Below are 24,028 nucleotides of genomic sequence, written 5' to 3'. Positions count from 1 at the left end.
CATGGTGAAAGACTGATTCTAACATGGAAAGTGAGAAAATTGTTTCTCTTGAGCTTTTTTTGGAGCTCATTTATATTGAAATTTTCAAGGCCTTTGGAATTTTTAAGTGGTTCTCCTAGAGCAGGTGAAAAAGACCTTCAGAAGACCTTTTATTTCTCTGGCTCTTTAACAGAAGGAGCCAAGAAATCAAACTTTTGCTTGTTTGACTTCCAAAGTAGATGCAGCTTTGAGCACTGGGCTTGAGTCTGAGGCTGTTGGAAAAGCAAAGTCTAGCTAATAGATATAGTGTCAGGAGGAACTGATCATGCTTCTGGGTTGTGGTCTGTAAATGACTTTTTGTTTATTTAAGTTCATGGCTTAGCAGTTGGCACCTAACTTTTAAGAAGGGACCATTTATCTCCAGCCTACAAAATAAAGCTGGCATGAAAAGGTGCAACAGAAGAGGTCAGTGCTGCTATTAGTTACATAATAAATGCTTTTTTTTTTCCCCAGTGAAAGACAAAAATACTGTGAGCCCACTTAAAGCAAACTTAAAGCAGGGGGACAATCCAAAGCCTAATTTTGTCAGTGACACCTGAGAAAGCTGACTGGAAATTGGAGTTTCCATTCCCCAGGAGAGCGGAACAGTTTTGAATTTTCGATGGAAAAATTAGCATTTTGTAATATTCTGGTTTAGGGGCATAGAAATATTTCAAATTCAGTATTGTTCAAATTGACAAAAATGTTCTTTTTTTTTTTTTTTTCTGATAAATGTTTACCAAATCTAATTTGATGAAATTAATATTTTCAACAGCAAACAGCTCTCTCAAGAAATGTCTTTGCTGTTTATTATCAGGGGATTACATGGATACATCCCCTGAGGGAAGGCCTTCCTTTTCTGCCCATTCAATTTAACTAGTCCTCTGCTCCTTCTATTGACTATCCAACTGGAGCTCTGAGCTGATGGCTGTCCTTCTCTAGCAGCTGTTTCTGTAGTGTGTGGGTCTAGTCAAGGAAAGCCCAGAATTCATTTCCACTTTTTTAGCACCATTGATGAGATGTTTCTGGCTTCTTGAAACACTCTCAGGCACAGGGAGAGCTCTGAGGAGCTGTGTGTGTCTCTGGTGCTTTTAGAATTTGATCAGGAAAGCTCTTCTATTCCACTTTTTCTTTGGTTCCTTTAACTCATTCCTCAAAATACTTCTGCTGCCTTATTTATTCAACCTTTTCAGGCCCCCTTGTTGCAGATTTTTTTCTTTCACAGGCTTTTGTCTCTCTGGCAGCCTGATTTGTATTTTGTGTGCTTTTTCTCTCTGAGGATAACCCATGGGCAGTTACTGTGGTGCAAGGCCAAGGACAAGGTGTACAACTGTGGTCTTGTTTAATGGGAAGGGATGGATCTGCAATGGCATTTGGGTGGAGGAAGCAGTGCAGATGATGTATTTCTTACAGGTGGCTCATTGTAGCCTGGGGAAGTGTGACAGCACAGGTTTGAAGGAATGCACCATACTCTTTTAGAAATGACAAAAATAATAGCAGTCAGCTGAGGGGAGGCAGCTGGAGCAAGGCAGAATGGGGACACTTTACTTCCCATTCCCTTTTACTTCACATTTTACACATTTTACTTGTTGCTAAGAGGTTCTGTGGGGTACAGCAGGTAGAAGATGTCAGGTGTGCCTTCAGATGTTTGAGAGATGCAGTGTTACAGCATTAGTGTGAAAAGTAAAAAAGCTATTGGCACTTCTGCAAGAAATGGAGGGAAAAAATATTGCCGCCACTATTCAGTAATGCTAAAAAATAGTAAACAATTTTTGTGAAGGTGTGCTGCAGAAAAACACAGAGGATAGCTTTGGAAAACAATCTGGTGCAAAAATATATCACATAGGAAGTAATTTTTCTACTATAAATGAGGTCCTGTTTCATCATTTATCCTCTGACCTTCATTTTTCTATGAACTTTTCAAACCCCATCTAAGATAAGGCACTTCCAAAACTCTCTGCTAGACTCATCTTTTCTTATCTTCTTTTAAAATCTATCTTTTAAAATCTAAACCTGTGTGGCTTTTAGCTTAATGTTCCATTTGGACTGTTTATTAGCAAATGACCAGACAGGAATGCTATCCTGTCCTGGTCTTGCTAGAGTAAGAAGTCAGGTTGTTCAGTCCTGCTGCACCAGAACATTATCTTGCTGGTTTTGAAGCCCATTTCTGGGCCTTTTCTGGTTGGAAGGACTCTTTCCAACATGGTTGGCATTGTCCATAGTATTTCAAAGGAGGAGCTCTCAAAGGGGCATTTACAAGGAAAATTAATCTTCCTTTACTCTTCTGAATATACATCACCTGATGTGTTTACTCTTTTCATGGCTGATGATTTGCAGACATCCCATATTCTACAAATATACTTGTCCCTACATAGTTCCTCCATCTGACAACCTCACAGTTTATAGCAGAAAGTCTTGTTATTAGGCCCAAAGCTTCTGACCTTGCACATGCCTATTCAATTTCATCCCGTTTCTATTACCCTTCCAGATAATCCAGCCCCTGCTATGTGAACCTCAATCCTCCCTCAAGACATTCAGGTCTCAGGGAATTTATTTGTTCATTTTTAGATTTTTGTTCCAGCCATTAATGCTAGTATTAAGTGAGATTGGCCTCAACCCCAGTCTTCAAGGGGTTTTTCATTACTAACCTGCTTGAAGTGTAACAGTTCCCTTCCTGCCACATGCTCCTCTAACAGGCTGTAGCTAAGGGGAGGGGAAACCCTGCCCTGGCCCCTGTGACCCCAAAAGCAGATGCCTGTGGGGCACAGGGCAGGCTGCTCTTTCCCAAAGCCTGTGGAGGAGAGGCTGCTGGAGCAGAGCTGACAAATTCACATGCTGAGTTCTGCCTCTGCAGCCAGGAGAGGCAGAGACACACAGAGACACCTTTGGGGATGGCAGAGATGTATGAAAGGGCACCAAGAAAGGCCTTGGAGAATTTGCTTTGACCCAGCAAATGAGCAGGTATAGCTCAGCTGAAAGCCTGTCTGGAGGAAAGGGCCTGCCCTGCAAGGGCACAGAGGTTGGAGGAAGAGATTCATTTGCAGTCCCTCTTGCTCTCACTCTTTTACCCAGCAGAGAGAACAGATATTTCTTCTGTTAACAGTGTTTACTGCTCCAGCTGGCATCCTAACAATACTGACTTTCCAAGATGCTAAGGTACTCAACTCAGGCAATAGATCTCAGCACTTAATCCCAAAACCTCATGTTGATTTGAGGTCTGCTAGAGTTACAAAAGAATTAAAAGATAAAGAAAAAATAGAAAGCTGAGAAGTAACCTTCCTTTCACTAGACAGTACAACATAAGGCATTGTACTTAATCTGATTTAAAGGTGTTTTAACAACACAGAACTTACATAGCCTTGCAGTGCCAAATGTGTGAGTTAATGGGTTGAATTTGTTAATTTATTAATGATTGCACACATTTTGTCATTTAGAAGAATAAATTACTCAGTATAACATTACACACTAATGGTACTATTTTCTGTGTGGTCAGAAATGATGTAGAGAGACAGTATGCTAAACAGCACGTTTCAGGGGCAATAATTGTTATGAGTAAAGTGTATTTTCTTTTGTTACAACACTCATGAACTTGTCAAAGTTGAGATACCATGCTGATGCCTGTGCTGATACTTACCACTTTGCATGTTCACAGCCCTGTACAAACATTAATGAACCAATGTAAACAGTCATTTTCATAATGTGGCTTAATATAATAAGGCATTGTGAACCTTGCTTTGCCTCTGTATGCACAAGGGATTGTAATTTACACTCCTTTCCATGTGCAGTGAAGGCTATACCCGTCATCTGCCCTCTCACAATCATCCTTTTCCTGTGCAGTTCCCACTGAAGGGGGGAATGGGGCTCCAAAGAGCCTGGGCCATAATTTGTTTGGCTCTCTTCCAGCTTTCTAGATGGTGCCAGTTTGCTCCAGGCTTCCTCTGTGCTATATCATTGCAAATCCCTTTTTGAGGGGTGTTGTTTTCCCCACATCTGGAATTACCTCTCTCATTGCACTGCCCGGAGTAAAAGCCCACCTACGTTTCTAGTGTGTGTCTGCTACATTGTCTTACACATTTGTCAGCAAGAAAGCACTGCCTGCCTTGTCCTTTTTTTTTTTTTTTTAATTTTACAGTGTTAGATACCCTTTTGCTTCTAGCTAGAAGTATGTGCATCTATTTTGGCAGCATGGTCTCAAAGAGCTCTATTTGAGATATTAAGTGCATGCTCTCAGGACTTGAGCGAGCCAGAGCAAGTAAATTAGCAGAATAGAATGAAGTCAAGGGAAGAACTGAAGGGCTCCAGATAGTTTAGGATTGCAGCAGAAAGCATAATATGAGAGCCAGCTCTCCCAGTTGTTGGAAATGTACTTGGAGAGAGCTGGGAAGAGAAGACACCAGGCTCCTAGAAGCTGGTGCTAACTCCCAGAGCAGTGACTACCAGTGAAGTAATCTTTGTTGGTGGTATCTTTGTGTGATACCTTCCTGTCAGCAGGGAGTTACCTTTGTAGCCGAACTGGCCACATCCTGTGAAACCAGAGGGTTTATTCACTCCATACAAGACCAGGCTCTTTTGCCTCCAGGGAGGGTTAGCTCCTTGGCCTGAAGGGTTAAAGTGAAAGGTGTCTGTGGGTTTTAATGGTGTTGTGCTGTTAGTGGACTACAGAGTTCCATGCTGGCTAGAATGTGATTAACTGAGCAGAAATAATTCAATACTCTCTCCTGCAGATTTTTGAGGGGAGACATGCACCTGACAGCTGATGCAGATAAGCATTTGCAGGTGCTTCTTAAAGGTGCATATCCTCTGTGCTTCTTGAGGAGCAAACAGGAGTTGAATTATTCATGTTGCTCAGTGCAGATGTCTGGTTTTTAGTCTCATCATTCATCTTGGCTCAGCAAACACCTGTGTTCATACATTGCATCATAAATACTGCAAAATGAATTGTGATTTTTATATTCTTTGAATATGACTCTGACTTGCAGCCACACAGTGAGATGCACAACAGCCATGCTGTATTAGCTGTTAATTTTATACTGGAGAATGATGGTTGAACCCAGTTATTTCAGGACATATGACATTTCTTTACTTAATGGCCCCTGTAACAGCAGAGGATTGTGCTCTGCTGGGCTAGACTCAGGCATGCCAAAAAGATGTCTGTGAAAAGACTCCCTGTAATGCTACTTAAATATATTGATTGAATGGACTACACTAGGTCTATCATTTGTTTTATCTTCTAACTTTGAAAGCATCAACTTTAGGGAGTCTCATTCATATTGAGCTGCAGTGGTGAGCTCAAAAACTGAATGTAGGGTCAGACTAGAACTCCATAGGTCAGAGGTACAAAACCTAGAGAAAAACCTAAGTTATTCTTGTTTTTCTTGGGAAGAAGGGTAAAGAAAGTCTCCAGATCTACTTGGATGAATAACCACTTTCAAAACAGATCTTAAGAAGTGGACAAAAAGCCTACAGCAAATGAAAACAATCTCTTTATTGTTGCAGTTAACAAAAATGAGGATCAAATTAAATTGTGGCATTGGCTTAAATCTTGCAAAGTAGGTGAAATGAGTAGTACCTTATCTATAATAACTGTTCATCAGTCTTAAGAAACTGGCTGGTCAAGTCACTAGAATAAAAAGACTCTAGAGTAACTTAAGTTGGAAGAGACCTCCAAGAGGTCATCTAGTACAGTTCAAAACAGATCTGATTAGATCAGGTTTCTGTGTCAGGGCTGTGCCCACTCACATCTTGACCACCTCCAAGGAGGGAGATCTGCAACTCCTCTGGGTAAGCTGTTTCAGTATTTGACCACCTTGTCTTAAAAAAAACTTGATCAACAGAACTGTATTGCAGTGGCTCGGGACAGAGAACAAGAACTACTTATGGAGTGTGAGCCACCCTTCCCAGAGATTTCCACCAGTCTGGAAATGACTGACCAGCTGTGTTCTGCTAAGCCATACCATCAACCACCACCACCAGCCACTAGTGACAGGCTGACAAAAAAAGGCAAATGCATTCTTGAAAGTTATTGGCTGGGGAATTTCCAGAGGTGGTTTTTAAATGTACTTCAACTCCTGCTATGGATGAAACGGAAGTGGAGCAGTAATGTGGGCTATGAAAATGATTAATTATGGAGAATAGGGAGGAGTAAAATAGTTGGTTGCTCAGAGAAGTCAAATGAAGGCTTTGAAAGGCATTGTCCTGCTCTCTGTAACTTTATTTCCACTAAGCTGTAGAATGGGAAGGAATAGATGAAGACTGTTAATTAGAAAAGTGTTTTAAACAAGAATGTGGTGAGGCCTAGGAGCAGCTTTCAGAAGAAGCAGTTGTAAAAATACATGAAACAGAAACAAAGCCAAACTGACTTTGACATGGGGGTCTGCAGGGGCGGCTTTTGCTCAATACACCATTTGTGTTTTTCAGGGTAGACAGTGTGCTCAGGAGTAATTTCCCTGGTGTTTCAGTACATCTGGCAGCATTTTGGTTGCTCCTGTCATGCCCTGTTATTTCCTGAGCACATGGACAGGAGTAACAGCATGTCTGCAATTGGCTTGGCTAATCCCAGGTGCTCCCCAGTGCCTGCACCTTGCATGCATGTGGAAAGGCTTGACACATCATGGAAAGGTCACAGGGAGCCCACAATAGACCAAGGAATTTGCTGATGTTTCAGTTGACTGGGCATCATCTTTGTATGTGCATTTCTGCTGAGGAAGTCTAAGATAAAAATATGTCAGCCCATAAGAGAGACATTTGTGAAAGAGAGAGAAAGATGTGTACTCAGTGTGTCCCTGTGCATTCCAGCTGAGAGTGTTTCTCCATGACTAAACAAAAACAGTAATTTCCTTGGAATAGTAGCTGATGATTTTTCAATTGTATTATTTGTTTGGCATTATTTTATGCCCTTAGAAGCAATTTAAGCCAAATTATGTAATTGAAAGCTTAGCTAGTGCTTTTTAATCCACTTAAGAGTTTTGTTTTGTATAGCCTGTTGGCAAAGCAAACTAAATTAAAGAAAATTCCATCTAAAAGCTGATTCTAGTATTTGTGATTATGAAGTCATGAGTTGAAATTCTCCATAGTTGCTGCATTTCTGTATTTTATATTTAACTTTAAGACTGTTGTGTATTTAGCAACCATCAACAAAATAGTGTAATCTAAGAGAATTGATGGAACAGATATTTCACTGGAAAATAACAGATTAGTGTTAAATGTATGTGTAACAGTGAGAGGGCTTAGGCAGAATGCAGAAATATCAATAAACAAATAGTAAGAGGCAAGGAATGATATTTGAGTTCAAAATAAGGAAAAGAATGGACATATTAAAAGATATTTAAGAGGAAAGTATTAAGGAAGTTATCAAAAGAATAGTTTCTATTCCAGTACTTAAAATTCAAAAAGAGAGAGCAGAAAACATCTGTGCTGATGAGAGATGGAATGATCAATGGTTTGGAAAGGCATGTGCAGCTCAAAAAGGGGATATCTGCCAGAAAATCAGCTGCTGTTTGCATCAAGGTCAGACACTGCAGTGTCCCCAAGCTTTTAGACCAAAAAAGTCTTTGAACTAGACTGATCCACAGGAGTATTTACACTGAATTCATGGAACTGCAGACTAAGTTGTATGAGCCCCCGCTCTGTTGGTTTAGATGAGGTTTTGCCTAGCAAAGCTCAGCATTACTGTATTTTGTGTCACTGGAAGTTTTTATTAATGTCCAAAGCTAAAAATAATGGTATATTTACTGCATTTCGAAAGTCACCTTTTAGCACAAGCACAGACTTTCAACCCTGCTGACCACTGAGCTTCTGAGATTATTTCTTGGGATGAATGCCTTTATCCAAAGCACAGATTTGATAAATCCATGAAAATTTTCCAGCTTCTGGAACAAAACTTTCATCAATTACTTGTAGTGCATAATTGCATGGATGATCACAGTTATTATTGTGGCTGTTTCTAAGTAGTTTTTGTGCTGGTAACATGAATGAGTGTTTGATGTTTGGAGAAAGGATTGTTTTTGAAAATAAAATCTGGAGTTTTTCCATCGCCATATTGGGAAAAGCTGAAAGCAAGGTGATCAACCATGCTACAGCTTTTATGTACCAGCTTTCATTCTGACACCTTTTCAACATGAAGGAAATAACTTCTTTATGGGGAGAGATGCAGATTATTTAAAGCTAATCAACTGAATTTGTGTATTCAGTAATAATTGTTGCAAGCCACCTGAGAACTTACCCAGATTAAGTCGGATCTGTAAGAGAAATCAATGTATTACATAAAGATCTATTGGCAGGAGAAATTTCCCTGTCCAGGTTTTTGAATCTACAAAATCTGCAGTCCTTGGCCCAGCAAAAATTAATGATTGTTTGAGTAAGAATTCCAAGAGTATGGAATGATTGAGTAGGAATTTTCCCCATAACTTCAAGAAATGTTAGGGTTTTTAGAAAATAAATGAAGTGCATTATTATGGTAACTGTTGGAGTATAAAGAGACTACACCAAGTAGTTTAATTTAAGTACATTTAATTTAAAAACAATTTTTTATTTTTAATACTAGTGATTCCAAAAGTCGTTAGCTTTTATATAAGCCTTTTTTTACCCATTACCAATACTTGCATAACAGTTGCTGTTCACATTTTATGGATGAAGAAAATGATGTGAATAATTTTCTTTGATTAGAAATAAAGTTCCAATTCATACCAGAACACTAACTTTGTGAATGCAAGTTCATTCAAATTTCTTTTTTAGAAACTACTTAATTCATGATTTTGTGATTATTATTTCTGAAAAATTATTTTAAGCTAAGATATAGCTCCAAAACTGAATTAAATATCTTTGAGTTCAAAGAAATATGCTTTAAAATGCTTTCTTTGAGCATCAAAAACTTGATCCAAATTTTGAGTTCAACATGCTTTTGATTAGGTCAATGTGTAATGTCTTTGAAGTTACACCTTAAATGCCTTTGAAAGCTGGAGCACTATTTTTAGGAAGTGAATAAAACCTTTTAGGCATTAGATTTTATTAATGTGTATTTAACTTAGATTTGGCCAAGGAGATCAGTTATAGCACATATATTGGGGGGCGTGGGGCAGGGTATGTTTGGGAAGCAGAAATACAGTCCTATCAGAGAAATAACATATGCATTGAAGAAATATATACTCAAACAGAATTTAGCATTGAAGTATTTTTATTTGTTGTCCAAAGAAATAAGTCCTTTTATCTGAGCATAGGTGGAAGAAACCAGTTCATGGGATCTCTTCTGGGCTCAAAGGAGAGTGTTAGTTTTAATAAGGAATTTTAGTAAACCCCAAATATTGCAGATTTCTATTAGTATTACAATTAATGGCTTCAAAAAGCAAACCAAGAAAAACACCTACAGTTTTTGTGTTGTTTTCCCCTTCCTTCCAAACCCAATAAAACCAACTTTTCCTGAGGTTGGTAAAGGCTTTTCAACAGCTCTTTATAAATCATTGAGAGTATTATATTTCTCCTTCCTGGAGAAAAAATGTGCATGGTAGGATTCAAGCCAGTGGTTTTAAGTGATCCTCAGGGGCATGGCATCAGATTGCACTGTGGGTGCAATTTTACTGTCGTCATATGAAGGCAGCAACTGTTGCATCAGTGGAATTTTTGGAATGGGAAATTCTTGAGGCCAAATCCTGGCCTTGTTTCTGTGGCCAGCTTGAAGCAGGACTTGTCCAAAGTGCAGGAGTGAAGAATGGGGCATAAAGTGCTATGAAAATGAAGGTCTGGCATGGTTGCAGAGCCAAACCACATGGACTTAATTGCTTGTCCTGAGTAGGAGCAGATGCAGAAGCAGTCAGCTGCAGAAGATGCAGTCAGCTTTTTGTTGGAGAAGATGTGTAAAATTTGAAGGGTCTTGGTTCTTCCTTAAAGCAGTGCACTCTGGGTGAGAATTATTATTACAAGCAGCATGTGAGAACAGACCTGTGAAAGCACTGCAGCTGGATCTCCTGGGAAATTACATTTGCTCCCAGAGGTGACTTTAGTTGGAGGAGCTTTTCTTAGCCACTTTTCCTTCCCTCCAACTGGTTTGCACATTCAGATTTTTCAAGATTCTTGAAGACTCAAACAGTGCTTATCACTCCCTATCACCAGGGTGTCAGACCTGTGTGTCTGAGCCACCCAGAGCCTTCACTGTCACTTGCTGTCACTTTTCTTGGGGTTTCCCAGGGCTCACTCATGTAGGAGCAGGCACTGGTGTCACTCTGTGCCCCTGGAGCCATGGCAGCATGAGGCCTTGGGAAGCTGTTTGCCCAGGTTTGGTGTTGGGGACAGACTTGTCTCAGGGCAGCAAGGCTGAGCTCCTCAAGGCACATTTCTATTTCTCATGCTAAAATGTGTTTCTGAGTACTAATTACCATTTACAAATATTTTAATGTCTGCTTAGGAACTTAGCTCAAGGGGAGAAGAAAAATTATGGTAATAGTTTCAAAAGACCATAAAGGCCACATTTTTTAGCAAAGCATTTGGCTTGCTTTACATTAAACATGCCCTCAAGTTCCATATTTATTTTTAATATATTACTCCTACATCATTTCTTCCTCCACAGTGATTTTCCCTTGCTGAATAACATCCACTCAGCTTTCCTTAACCTAAACAGAGCTGTCAATCCTAAAGTTTAAATTGGCATCATCCTTTCCCAGCCCCAGCTGCCCTTGGCTTTCAAGTTTTTGTCAGTGTGATCAAAGTATAGTGCTCTTGCACCCACATATTTTAAAATCTTTACTGGGTTTGTTTCTTTTGGATAGTACCCAGTATATCACAATGGTCAGAATTGTTTCTGGCATCCATGGAGATAATTATAGCATGTCATAATGTTGTGAATAGCGTATTGTATCAATATCCTTACATCACATGGGGAATTAAAGATATGAAAAGTAACTGTTCCTGATAGTCAGGAATCTAAAGGTTGTTTTTCTATACTCTCTAGCATGGTTGATTAACAAACTTGGCTTAAAAGACGAAAATGCCTATGAAACTTTTCTGAATTCATTTTGACTGTGCACAAGACCTGTTTCAAATTTTGAGCTGAGATGAATTCAACAAAGGTTATGGTATGACCAGTGGCAAAATTATTAGAGAGAATTTATTGCCATTTTAAGGCTCCACTGTTTCTTCTGCCTTCTTCCCTGATTTTATTTATTTATTTATTTTTCTTCCCAAAATAAATATTTTGGTTTTGACAAGTTTTATTGTTCAAATTTGTATTTTATTTTAAATTTTCAAAGCAAAAGACATCATTGTCCTGGTGGATTATAATAGATTATACCTTTAAATGAACTTGTCAGACGTCTCTGTTATGGAAGCTGCCAGGACCCCAATATGAATTTAGAATTTGGACATCATGTATATGTAGTAAAAGCATGAATTTGATATGGTATGGATTATGTACTTTAAAAATTGTCATATTTGTATACATTTTATGATTTAAGGGATAAATAGCCTGTATTTGGTATAATAATGGCAAAGATGCTGCATACCAAAGAGTATTCAGGCAATTTCCTGCAAAACTGGGGTTTGACTTAGCAAGCTGTTGACTCTATTACCTTCAAACCTTTGTGTCTCCAAGTACCACAGTGACAGTGTTTTGCTATAAAAATATGCAGTGTCTGACAGTAATACATACTGAAAACTGTTTAATCAAAATATTTTATTAACTAAACATGAGTTGTTCCCATGTTGAACTTCTTGTTTGAAATTTCTATTGCAAAGAACCCTAAAATCAAGAATTGATCTAATTTTATGCACTAACAATAAAGGAAGTTGGAGTAGATGATGTCCAAAGGCTCTTTCTAGCCAATAGTTCTATCATTGTTTGATTAGAGATACTGCTATTGATAACTTGCAACCTTGCCATTTTGTCACCTTTGATAGAGAGATAGTAAGAGATGCTTATTGTTTAATAGATGTTTATAGTTTTCAGAAGAAGAAAAGATTTTTAGAAGAAAAATGAGGCCAACACATAGCAATGTCAGATGCAGTAACAGGCCTATTCTTATTCAGCTCTTAGTGAGTGTGTACAGACAGGCCTTAGTGTAGTTTGCTAATAAATTAATTTAAGTTGTGAAATTCTGTGTGAGATAAACAATATTGGTTCATGGCTCCTGTGAAGTTGGTCTGGAAAAGAAATATGTGGAGACAGTATCCCATAAAGAGCTTGTGTCCCATGTCCCAGATGCTTGTCTTAGGTGGGACGGAAGGAATTCTGAGAGTCAGAGCAAGCAAGTTTTAGTTTTGGCACTTTTCCCTTCACCTTGGGGACAGTGATGTTCGAGTCATAAAGTGCTTTTGTTGAGACTGAGCTTTCCTCTTACATAATCAATATTCCAGCTGGAGTTCTAATTTTTTTTTTTCCCTGGATCCTTGAGTTCCCTCCATTCTTTCATCTAACTCTGCTCTTCAAAAAAGGGATGATCATCAAGCCACCTAAATTATATCCACTCTCCTATGTAGGTAGTTTATTGTGCTGTGAAGTAACTCTCTGTTTGTTTGATTTGTTTTGCAGGTAAGTAACACAAGCACCCAATAGTCAACAATTTATGGTAAGTATATTTTGTAATTAGGAAAACTAAAATTGAATTCCTGTTTTTTTTCTTTAAAGGGAATAAACAAAGTAGGGGGTTAGTCATACAATAACATTTGTTTCAGATGCTAGTCAGAGTGTTTGCAGATGTCATTGGGTTTACATTTTTCTCCTCAAAGTGTTATTCATCTGTTGCAGGAAGAAATAAATATAAATACTCAAGGCAACATTTCAAGGAAGTTGAGCAAACAATATTTACTTTAAACACAATAAACAAATGAGGGTTTCTTTTTTATTCTCAACTCCTTTCAGTTATCGTAATCTTAGAAGTTGTTTTAACTGAATGGAAATCTCACAAAATGCTGTGTGTAAACGTTGGTGTCCCTATAACTTTTTTACTTCTGCTTATCCAGTCTTTGACTTAATATTTAATGAAAATATTATTAACACTGAGTTATTATCTATCTAGTATAGTTAATAGTTCACAGTGTACTTTCTAAAATATGTCATCTTTCTGCCCCTTCAGCTGGGGAAATGATCACAGAATGGTTGCAAGGGACTTCTGGAGATCATATAGTCCAAGCCAAGAGTGGTGAAGAGGCCCTATTAGAAGCATATGGTGAAAAGATAGATCCTGGGCCACTATCAGGGCTCTGACAGGGCTTGCCATCCTCTGTGGTGCCCAGTTGTTATAAAATAAATCTGTTTTTTCTAGTATACATCACTGCTCCCATTAATTTAACGTCTTAGTATGGTACTCAGTTGCTACCCAAGCAAACTTTAAAATGTTAATTTTTAGCTTTTTTAACTTCCCAGCCTCTCTAGAGGAAGTTGTTATACTGTTAATATACTGTGAAAGGTGTTACAGCTTTGCACTGCAGTGTTGGGAATTTACTAAGTGTACATGGCACATTTTTTCTTGTGACAAGACTGATGACTCTCAACACTTGACACTGATGCTGTTTGAGCATTTGATCCTCTTAGAAAGTGATTGTGTTTTCCTCCCTGTAGTTTTAACTTTGTAGAACATTTTTCTTGTTACTGCTCAACTCCATAGAATTCTTTTTCGGTGGGGCTTCTTTTTGTTTGTTTCTTTTTATTTTTGTTTGGTTTTGTTTGTTTGTTTGTTTTTGTTTTTTTAATAGCATTTGTTCCTTTCTTCCCTTCACAGGTACCTTTTTTTGTCTCGTGGACAATTTTATTTTGAATTCAGATGGTTATCTTCAACTGATCACACAACTCACTCATCCTTAGTCATAGAGGATTTTTCTTTCAACTTTACTGTACATTGACAACACCTGTAAGTTTATGATCTAGTCTACATTTATTTTAAAATCTAGTAATTCAGTTATGTTTATTATACCTGTGCCCCAATTATGTGATCTTCTTTGACTATGCTTTCTCTTTTTCCCATGGCATCGTCTCCAGAAGTTTACTTGTGCTGCCTGCTTTCTGTCATCTTTTGTAAACTCTTCTTCCAGAGGATTATTGCTCTACACCAACTATCGCTTTTTTCCCTGAGATTTTTTTTTAATGCATGTTTGTACATGCACATACAAAAGTGTGGTAGATGTGAAGTCACATTTAAACAGAAACAAAATACGTGGCACTAAAATTGTCAAGACCCAATACTGAACATGGAGTTACATATTCTTTGCAGAGGTCAACTCTGAATTTCTTCTGCCCTTTGAAACACTATTATCACCTTGCCATCCCCATTTTATCTCCTACATGCTAAGTTGGTGACGTTGTTGTGTTTCCATAAATTTAATTTTTTGCGGGTGGGTTACAGGGCTGGCATGTATAAATAGGAAGGACAAATGGATGCTTTTCATTTGTGTTTTCATTTATTCTGTCTGCTCAGAAGTGAGGAGGTGACTCATAGTTCTTCCTGGCAGACTCAGCTCATGGTTCCACTTCAGGAAAGGATTTCAAGAGGTGATTTCCTAGCTCTGGTGCCTCATGTTAGGCCTGGAATTCTGAAAATCTGAAAGGACCTGCTGAGTAGGATTTGAATATCCCATTTCAAACTACCAGCAGTTGGTTTTTTTTTTGATGAAAAATTACCTCTGAACAGCAGAAGTACAAAAAAAACCCCTAGTCCTAATTGACTCTCTGTATTGTGGAGTTTTTGAATATACTTTTTACATAACTTTCATATGTTCTCCTAAGATTGTACATATGTCCTAGCATATTTTTCACCTTCCAGCAGAAATGGAGTATATCACAGATGCTGCTCATACTGCAACAGTGAGTCTTTAGGTAAAGTGAGGACTGAAATGTATCACAAGACTGTCCCAAAAATATGATGCGTCTCTTCAAAACAATATCCTATATTCTTAAACTGTCAAATACATTTTGTGCAATTTTTCCACAGACTGGCTATTTAGACTGAGATAAAATTAATGTTTTAAAATTTTCTTTTATGTGAGAAATTTCTTGTATCTTCAGCTGTGTTTAATTTTATTGTGGCACATGGTCTCAAAGGCAATGCTTTACATGCATGAAACTTCCTAGAAAAGTGACTAGTGAGTACACCTATGTAGTTTCTGGCAATATTTCTAGAGGTAGTTTTTTATTTGCTTTTACTTGGGAGCTGCTATGCTGAAGCAGTTGAAAATAAATTATTTCTTCAAAGCAGCTGGTGAAAATTTGTGCTCTTAATTTTATTTTTTTTACCTCATATTCTGGATGAGCCTATTTACTAAAAAGAGCCTTAACAGAAAGATCATCTTATATTAATCTGTTGGCTGTGATTTGGGCTGGGCACTGTTGGGCATCTTGCCCAGACAAGCTTTCTGACAGTATTGGAAAGGGAAGTCTGTCCTCATTTCCACTGGCAGCAAGCTGTAGCCATGATCATTTATGTTTCATCATAACATTTCAGGCACTGTTTCTTTGCTGTTTTTTCCTTTGGTTCCTCTTTTGCCCTTGTACTCTTAACTTTAAAACAACACCAAAAAATCTGGTGAGAAAATAGGCCTTAGCAAAATTCCTAAGAATGTCATAAGCATTGTAAAAGTTTTGTAATATCCCAAACATCACTTGAAATAATGGTACTCTTCCCTTTGTCTCAGCAGTTGTACCGTACTTCCCTTTTATAGGCAGTCAAGATTAGCTCTTCTATTGGCTTTAGATGATAGGGATTTACTCTCATAGAGCATCAAAAACCATGGGCAATAGAAATAATTACACTGGAACCAGTGCATCTATCAAAGTAAAGCAGCTAGATTATGTATTTATTAAAATAATAATAAAATATCAGTGCATCTCAGTTTGACTCCATCTTAACCTGCACCTGTCACATTCCCCATTATGTAACTCTTTCCTTACTGTAATTCCCTCAGTGAAGGAAAGACTAAGAACAGTGGCTGTCTGAGAGGTGTATCTGAGACTGTCAGTTCTCAATGAGTTTCCCTGATACATTTGTGTCTTGTGGGGCTTCTAAATATTTTATGCTAAGTGCCTTATTGGAACATGTAACATGAAAATTGAGGTGCTATCTTGAAAATGTGAAATGTATGCTCCCACTTCCACTAGGCTTTCTAAAAGCTTTGGAAAATAAATGATAGCAAAATAGATGTTTCTTATAGCAAGAAGACAAGGCATTAATTTCTTCCACTAAAAAATGTAAAATATTTTGTGTCAGAGGATAACAACCTGAATGTTTGACTTACAAAAAAATGGAAGGAACTGACTGAAGATTTTGTAGTTCACTAGCTGTTGAAATGTAACAGTTAATTAATGCTGTTTTGGTTGTTTCCTACTATTTCTTTAGCATCCTTTAAAACAAACATCTTTTAAACTTTTTAAAATGTTGACACTTGCATCAAGCAGAAAAGAGGTTGATTGGTTTCTTGAGAGTGAAAGGGTCTAAATCTGATACTGTTTGAATTTCCCAGTTTCCAGGGTGAAGGAGTGTTTATAGAAGAGCACAGGTGGCAATTTCACTGCTCTATTTTGTCAGTGTGTCCCAGGAGGAAGATCAGAGAGACCACATCTGGGTTTAAGAGAGGATGTCCTCCTTTTTGTGATTTTCATCTTTTCCTGTCTGCAGGCCCTTTCCACAGTGTTGCAAATTAACACTGACTTCTGTGGTGGCTTTGATGATGTTGGGTGCTTGCCTGCAGTCTGGGCTGACACTGCCAAGATAATGTCCCTGAGCAATCAGGTGCTGATAAATCTTAGTGATCATCAAAATGAGGTTTTTTGGGACAAATTCACAATAATTGCTTGTGGAGGAATTTCTGTTCCCTGTTGCAATTTTTTTCTAAGCTTTTATTTTCTTCTATGCAATACTTTCAAGAGCAACAGCTATTTTGCTAACTTGACTTTGAAGCTGACAAGCTACAAAATAGAAACAAATTAATTGGTGTTTATGCCCCACTTGAAGCGAGGGGGTTGCCTGAGCCCTGGTTCTGCTACTTTGTGGTTCCTCTCCTGTACATCCAGATCATCCTGAATGTGGCAAGAGCAGGATCTCATCCTTCAGCTGAGCAGGGCAATCTGCTTGTGAGCAGGGATGCTGATGTCCCTGGTATGCTGGCCATGCCCAGAGTTCCATGCCCTGTAATTCAGTGAGTGACTAATATGGAAATTTGGCATATTTTTCGACAATAAAAATCACAGGATTTTTTAAAGAGGGTAACAAGCCAGTTTCAGTGGAAGTGTGCCTGCTGAGATGGTAAGCTGTGATTAAGCTCAGTCTGAAAATAATTTAGCTGGTTTTGGATTGAAACAATTCAGTGTATATATGCTTAAAGTCCTTGGGGGGGTTCTGTCATTGTCTAATGTATCTACAGCAAAAATTCAAATCCTATTCCTGTGATGAGCTTCCATGTGGTTATTACTGAGATATGGTCATTTGTCAAAACTTAATGGACCACAAAAATAAGTGTCTCAACAAGGACATCTATATTCATGTTTTAATGCAGCTTGGGTTGTTCCTCTGAAGCGAATTTCCCAGTCAGTCCGTTTTGGTTGAACAGCAGAACACAAAGAGGAAATCCATGCTTTTTGCTTTTGAGACTAAACTAGAGGATGTGCTCAGGGAGTTTTGAACATACACCAGGTAGAAGTGAGCTTCAGGACAAGGCATCAAAGCAGAGCTGGTCTGAAGTTTAAACAGGGAAACAGGAAAATCTGAAATACATACAGTGGGGATGACAGATCCTCAGCACTAAATTTTGGTCTATAGACCCATTCCTACGTGTCTATAGTACCTGCTAATAATATACACATAGCCAGTGCTCCCGTGAGCCTTTTGGATGCTTACCACCTCATGAAGTTAAACCATCTCCATTTTGGACAAAGACACTGTGTCCACTTTTGTAATTTATACTCACATTGTTCCTGCAAAAAATTTTACCGTGCAGTGCTTAGTACTGATAAAATACCACAGAAATGTGTGTGATTCTGCAGGTCAGAAAGTGTTAGTATGTGAGGAGTGTCAAAGCTGAGAATCATGGGAGGGATTCTTCTGCCCAGTTTTAAAATGAATTTATGAATATTTAGCACTTCTTCATCTGCAAAACAAGTTCTTGATTCTACCCAAAAAGAAGAGAGAGGATCTTGCTTTACTGTTAGAGATGCAAGAACCTCTTCCTTCAGTTTCAGGGTGACCCTCACTCTGGAGGGCTGTGTATTGATGTGCTGTGCCTTTTCCACACACCCTGAAGGATGGGTCCAAAGCAAAAATAACTCTTTGGGGCCAATGGTAAATAAACCTTCCCTCCTCTTCTTACTGGTCAATCCTAAGAAAAATCAGAGCAGCTGGTTGTGTTGGGGCATTGTTGCTGTGTCAGCCTTATGTTTGCTTTGGAGAATGAAGGTTTCTGTGAGTTTTAGCAATATTCTGTTCCAGACACTGTGCAAAGCTTCAGCACCTCTCCAAGTACCAGCTGAGCATGTCTGAGTAACAGCACAATGATTGAGCTCATGAAGTTGCTGAATGAAGTTCAGTGGTACTGAAGGCTGAGATGAGAGGTCATGAAGTGGGCTGGTGCCACAAGTACAAACCAGTGTGGCACTGTTAGGGGGGCTGTGGTGGATGAGACAGAAAAGCTGACTAGAAAAGACAAGGGTAAAGAAGCAGAGATGACTGCCCTGGAAAAAAACATTCATAGTCAATAACAGAGTCCAACAAAGTTGTTTTTTTTTTTTTTTTTTTAAATTAGTAACACTGAAGATGGATTGGAAAATTGCTCCTGGACCACTGTTATTCACATATGTGGTGAAGTTTGTAAAGACTTAATTTCAGCAGTAATAGTTGTCTCTTATAAATAACAAACTCAAGCTGCTACACAAAGAAAGTTGCTGTTATTACCCTATTTCTGTGGGGGATAGGGAGTGAGATGCTGGAGGGGTGGCAAGAAATTACTTGTTTGAAGACACTCAGCTGACCCAAACAGACTGAGCAGCAATTCCCAGTCTCCCTGAAGTATCAGGGCAGTGCTCAGTGTGTGCAGTATATATAAACCAGCAAACACCAATTTGTGGCTCTGTGGCACAGGATGGGGGTGCTCACCCAGCCTCTGGGAGCTGCCTTCTCAGCCTGAATAGTACCTAGATCTGGGATAGGGAGGGAGAAAACTGGGGGTGGACTTGTCCTTCTCCCAGAAGTGCCCAAGGTTATATCCAGTTGCTACCAAAAGCTGTGTGCAGTCATGCAAAATTCATATATAATCAAGGTATGTGGGTTGAATGCTTTATGTGAGCTAATGGTTTATGTGAGCTACTGTGGTGGCCAAATTTTCTTGAGTGTCAATACTGCCAGCAAGTTGTCCCTCATTATTCTGTGGGTGTTAGTAAGTTCATTTTGTGTCCTTTGATAGTGCTTATTATCTAAATTATTTTAAGTGGTTTGTGTCAGTTCAGTAAATGCTGTTTATGATTTAAAAAGCATTTTCACAGGTGCTTTACAACATTTGTATTCAAGAGGCATGTGCTCCTTTTGCATACATCATATGTCTATGCAGTCACTTTCAGAAGCAGATGTTTCACCCACGTACACAGGGTGGATTTCTGTAAGTAGAGACTTCTCTGTCAGAGAAAACTGACATTGTTACGCCCAAATTCTTTGGTCTCGTCGTTTGGTTCCGAAGCGTGCGAATTACTTCCAGGCACAGAACATCTCCAGAAAGCATTTGTAACTTTGCATGAGGAACCTAATGCAGGGGTTTCCTTCTGTCAAAGCTGCTGGGAGCTAGGTAGCGTGCATGCCCCTTGCCAGGGAAGCCTCGGGCTGCAGCTCACGCTCAGGCTGTCCTCATGGCACGGTGCTGGGTTATGCAATAGTTACCAGATCCACTTTCACACATTCGGAATGCTTATTTTCCAGACTTAGAGGGAGGCCCAGCCACGTCAGGGTGGGTGTGGGCAGGGTGAAAGTGAAGCAAGGACGTGGAGAAGGCGGCTTTGCAGGGTGTCCGGGCAGCCCCTCCGGCTGTCCCGTGGCGGGCGCTCGCTGCGCTCTCGGCCCGGCGCAGCAGATGGCAATGATGTGCCACAAACGCGCCTCGGCCCGCTCGCTTCGGGGGCAGTCACGGTGGCTGTGCCAGGTTCCCGAGGATGGATTGCATCCCAGCTCTTACAGCTTTTTCTTTTTCTTTTCTTTTTTTTTTTTCCCCCAGATTATTTTTTCTCACTCAGTGTAAACTGTCTTTGCTGCTGGGATAGCACGGTCTTGTTGCCGACTCTCAATATTTTGGCTTAGATTTACTTAACCAGCTCCACAGATGTCACTGGTTCTGAGTGATCTGTAGACCTCTTATGAAATGCATGCCATGATAAAGGAGGATGAGCTGTGTGATTTAATAGCCCCCTCCAGACCTTAAATATTATGAATTCACTTCTAGGGTAGAGTGAAAAGATGATAAGGACTTCCCACACTATGAAGGAAGTAGGGGAGGTGAAATCTTTAACTGAAACTTCCAAATGTGTTTCTCCACAACCTCAGGGTCAACTGCTTTAGGTAACAGGAATTTTAATTACCTTTTATAATTTGCCAGGGACAAACAATATTTTTGTGTGATATCTACTACCTTAGTGATACCATTAACAAGCTGCTCTAAGGTTTCTAATGCCTAGTTTCTATGTAAATACACAAAAATACCTGAATCTGGGAGATGCTGGGATTTTCTGGCTAGCATTTAACTATGTGAAGACTGCACTACATTTGGTAAGAATTGTCTATAAACCAAAGTGTTCATTCTTTGGACAGACTAACCAGTAAAAACCCACCATAAAATAATAATAATAGTAACAGTAATATCAACAAATAATAATAAATAGTTAACATGGCAATATTGCATACAGTGACAGCAACGTCTGTAAATGAAAGTGTTGATTTCTCCTTTGCATTGCTGTCCATCTGTTACTTGAGGCCTTTCTATACATTCTATCAGCATAATGCCTAAGTGAATAATTTAATATAAAATCAGCATTAGAGATTTTCTGGATTCTGATACCCAATTTAAAAGTTATGTGCTTATCCTGTAAAAACATTTATGAACACAATGTATGTAGGCACTGCTGCTCAGAGAAGTATTTTTTCCTCTATTGACTATTAGGATATTTTTTCAAGGCTGTAATTTTTTTTTTTTTTGATAATGCAGCTCTATTAAAGCAATTCTGAAAGGAGGTCCAGTCACTACTAATTCCTGTGTAAATTAAGCATAATCACTCAGAGAAGAGACCCTTTATTTAGTGAGTTTAAAGCTCATTATACAATTTTGTAGGGGGAAAATTACTCTGCCTGTAAATTAGCTGCATTTCCTAATGAAATAACTTGGCAATTTTTTCAGTCTCCTTTGATAGGAATAAGAATTATAGTTGCATTGGAAAGTAAAATCATGCTATTTCTACTGGCAGTTTTTTCAATTGTATAAGAAATTATAACTGTGAACACATTTTGATTCAGATTGATCTCAACAAGTAACAAAAGCATCTTTTGTCATGGTGTTTTCTTATCTCTTTCCTACCTCTTTTATTACAGCCTAAAGTCAGCTCCATCAGCCTTACTCCTGGTTTATGATGACACAAATTCTCTTGGGATATGTGGCTTTCTCAAGCAATAAAGCATCATTATGCTGCTCATTTCTGAGGACACACTATTTCCTGTGTGAGTTGTGTTTCAAGGGACAAACCAGCAGAGCTCATCATGTTAATTTTCCCAAAAAACAAGGCTTTCATCCTCCCATCAGGCTTGCAAAGGCGAGAGCACTTACCATAGGTGTCTGTGCTTGTCTTGTTCTACCCTGACGCTTGTAGATGGCAGCAAACTGATGGCATTTTAAGTGCTTTGGCTGCAGCTACCAGCAACAGGAGTGGTGGAAGACAAAATAATTGTTCTTGAGCTGGCTGTCCTCTCACAAGCAGCAGCAGCCTCAGTGCACATTAGCAAGCCAGGCTGGTGCCTGTGGCTCTGTGGTGCGTGCACAGCCATCCGCTGAGCCAGGTGTCATGACAGAGGTACACAGACCTGCTGTAAAACTGAAAATCATTGTAAGAGTGCCTAAAAGAACTACTTTTTACTTTTTCCTGAAATTGGTTTTGCTTTGTAATATAGATATTAACCATACGTACTGATAGGGTGTGGTTGGTTTTCTTTCATGCAGAAAAAATATAAATTCAGGGGAGCATGGATTTGTATCCTCAGGGCTTCTTTTTTCTCTTCTGGCTTTGGCCAGTTTTCAGCTGTATAAAATAAAGGTTTAAGGATAGTTTGGCTTTAAAAAATAACATTCAGACTGTCCATAAAGAAGTATTCAGAAAGGTCATCTCAATGTGTGGGTGCTTTCTTCATTTCTTCACACAACTCTGTTTGTTCTATGATAACAGGAAGAAGCAAGTTCTTTGAAGTCTTTTTCAGTTTATTAAAATTAGTGAAAGATTAAATGGGGTTTTGTTAAATTTGATCATTATGAAACTTCGAATCGGTGTGAACAATATTTCTTCACCAGTTAGGACCTGGTACTGAAATTCTGCAGCTGGACAGTGGTTTTGGGTCAATAACTGGTTTCAGAGTTGCTTGCAGTCCAGCACAGAAAAGCAAAGCCATTTCCCAAATACTGTTTCCTCTGGTTTTTGTGTGGATTCCTCTTAAACATAGGGATGTGCATGCTTGTCAAACAGGCCAGCGTGGTGAAAAATCATATTTCTATTTTGGATGGAATGAGAATGTAGCTCCCTGAAGTTAGTGTACATAAGTCTGAATTGCCAATACCTTTGGGTTTGCACACTACTACTGATTTTCAGTGCTTCTCAGTAGATGCTCATCACTTTTTAAAGGTGACGTATTTCTGCTTAGCATTTTCAGCATCTGAAGACAGACCCCTGAGAGAGTCGCAATACTCAAATTCATTCTCTTTGCAAATGTGAAAACAATATAGTGTGAATTTCCTAGGGCAGACATTCCTGTGAAAAAAATACTTATTTCTGATGAAATTAATTTCTTTGTTTTATTTAATACTTGACATATTTTATATCTACAAATTGGTTGTTTATATCCATAAGATTGGTTGTTGCACAGAAACCAATAAATAGCATAGAAAAACCTGAAGGATAAAGGAAATGAAAAATAAGCAAATTTGAGGTGAAAGGTTCATTACTCCATTGCTATTCTGATAATTAGAGAGAAAAAATTAATAGTTGCCAGAAAGTATTTTAAACATGAGAATCTCTTATTAGGTTCTTCAAGACTGTAATTAATCACTTGCAGCCACATATGTTCTTTGCATAGTGGTGTGCAGCAGTAGCATTTCATTAAAATTCAATTCAATAATAACAGGTCACTCAGGATGTCATTTCCTTTGGGATAGGTTGGGATGCTGGCTGCTTCACCCCTCATGTGCTGTGCCAGCACACTGAGTTGAGTAGAGGAGAGTGCAAGTTGAGCACAGCAGAAAGCCCCTTGCTCTGGGTGGAAATGCTCATGTGAGCCCTGGGAGCAGAGGGATGGGCACAGGGCTGGCAAACACGTAACAGGGCAGCAGGTGGACAGTGTGCCAGGGAGCACAGGCACAGAGCTCTGATAAAGACACTGCAAGTCACAGTCAAATTCCTACCTAGAGGAAGTACCACGGTTAAAAAGAAATAATTCATAATAATATAAAATAAATGCAGGTGATATATTGTCCTAGTGACAGAGTTTTTTGACTTAAACAATTTTATTTTTTTTTTAGCCACAGTCATGGATTATATACTCATAGCTCCTGTGCTGCCTTCCTGCCTTAACTAGCTGGCAGTGCAATTAAGATAAAGATGGGTGGACAAGTGGTTGGAGGTGCTCTGATTGTCACTTAGTTTTATTAATCCCTTAGGGAACAAGATATCAGAGGGACAGATTTTGTCTAGTACATTCCATGTTCCTTTTGAGGGACAGGATGAAACATAAGCAAGAGTAAGAAGGTGCCTTTGGTGCCCAGTGGGATTTGGGAACTGAGAAACCTTTTGATAATAGACAGTTGTCTGCAGGTA

General features: G+C 38.9%; 1 protein-coding gene across 4 annotated transcripts in view; it reads left to right on the top strand.

Moving 5' to 3' along the window:
* SMYD3 (SET and MYND domain containing 3) overlaps window positions 1-24,028 on the top strand; it is a 381,469-nt gene that overhangs the window by 185,492 nt on the left and 171,949 nt on the right. Inside the window, exon 1 of one of the 4 annotated variants that reach the window (XM_071429199.1) lies at window positions 13,539-13,850. The exons of the other annotated variants lie outside the window; for them this stretch is intronic. The gene's annotated coding sequence lies outside the window, so the exon portion shown is untranslated. Of the gene's footprint in view, window positions 1-13,538; window positions 13,851-24,028 lie in introns of those variants that run through there. 4 annotated transcript variants of the gene reach the window in all.

Source organism: Agelaius tricolor, unplaced genomic scaffold, assembly GCF_023055355.1.
Source record: "Agelaius tricolor isolate 1412-34295 unplaced genomic scaffold, bAgeTri1.0.p SCAF_1, whole genome shotgun sequence".
In the NCBI taxonomy this organism is placed as follows: Eukaryota; Metazoa; Chordata; class Aves; order Passeriformes; family Icteridae; genus Agelaius; species Agelaius tricolor.
This window is presented reverse-complemented; position numbering and strand designations above follow the sequence as displayed.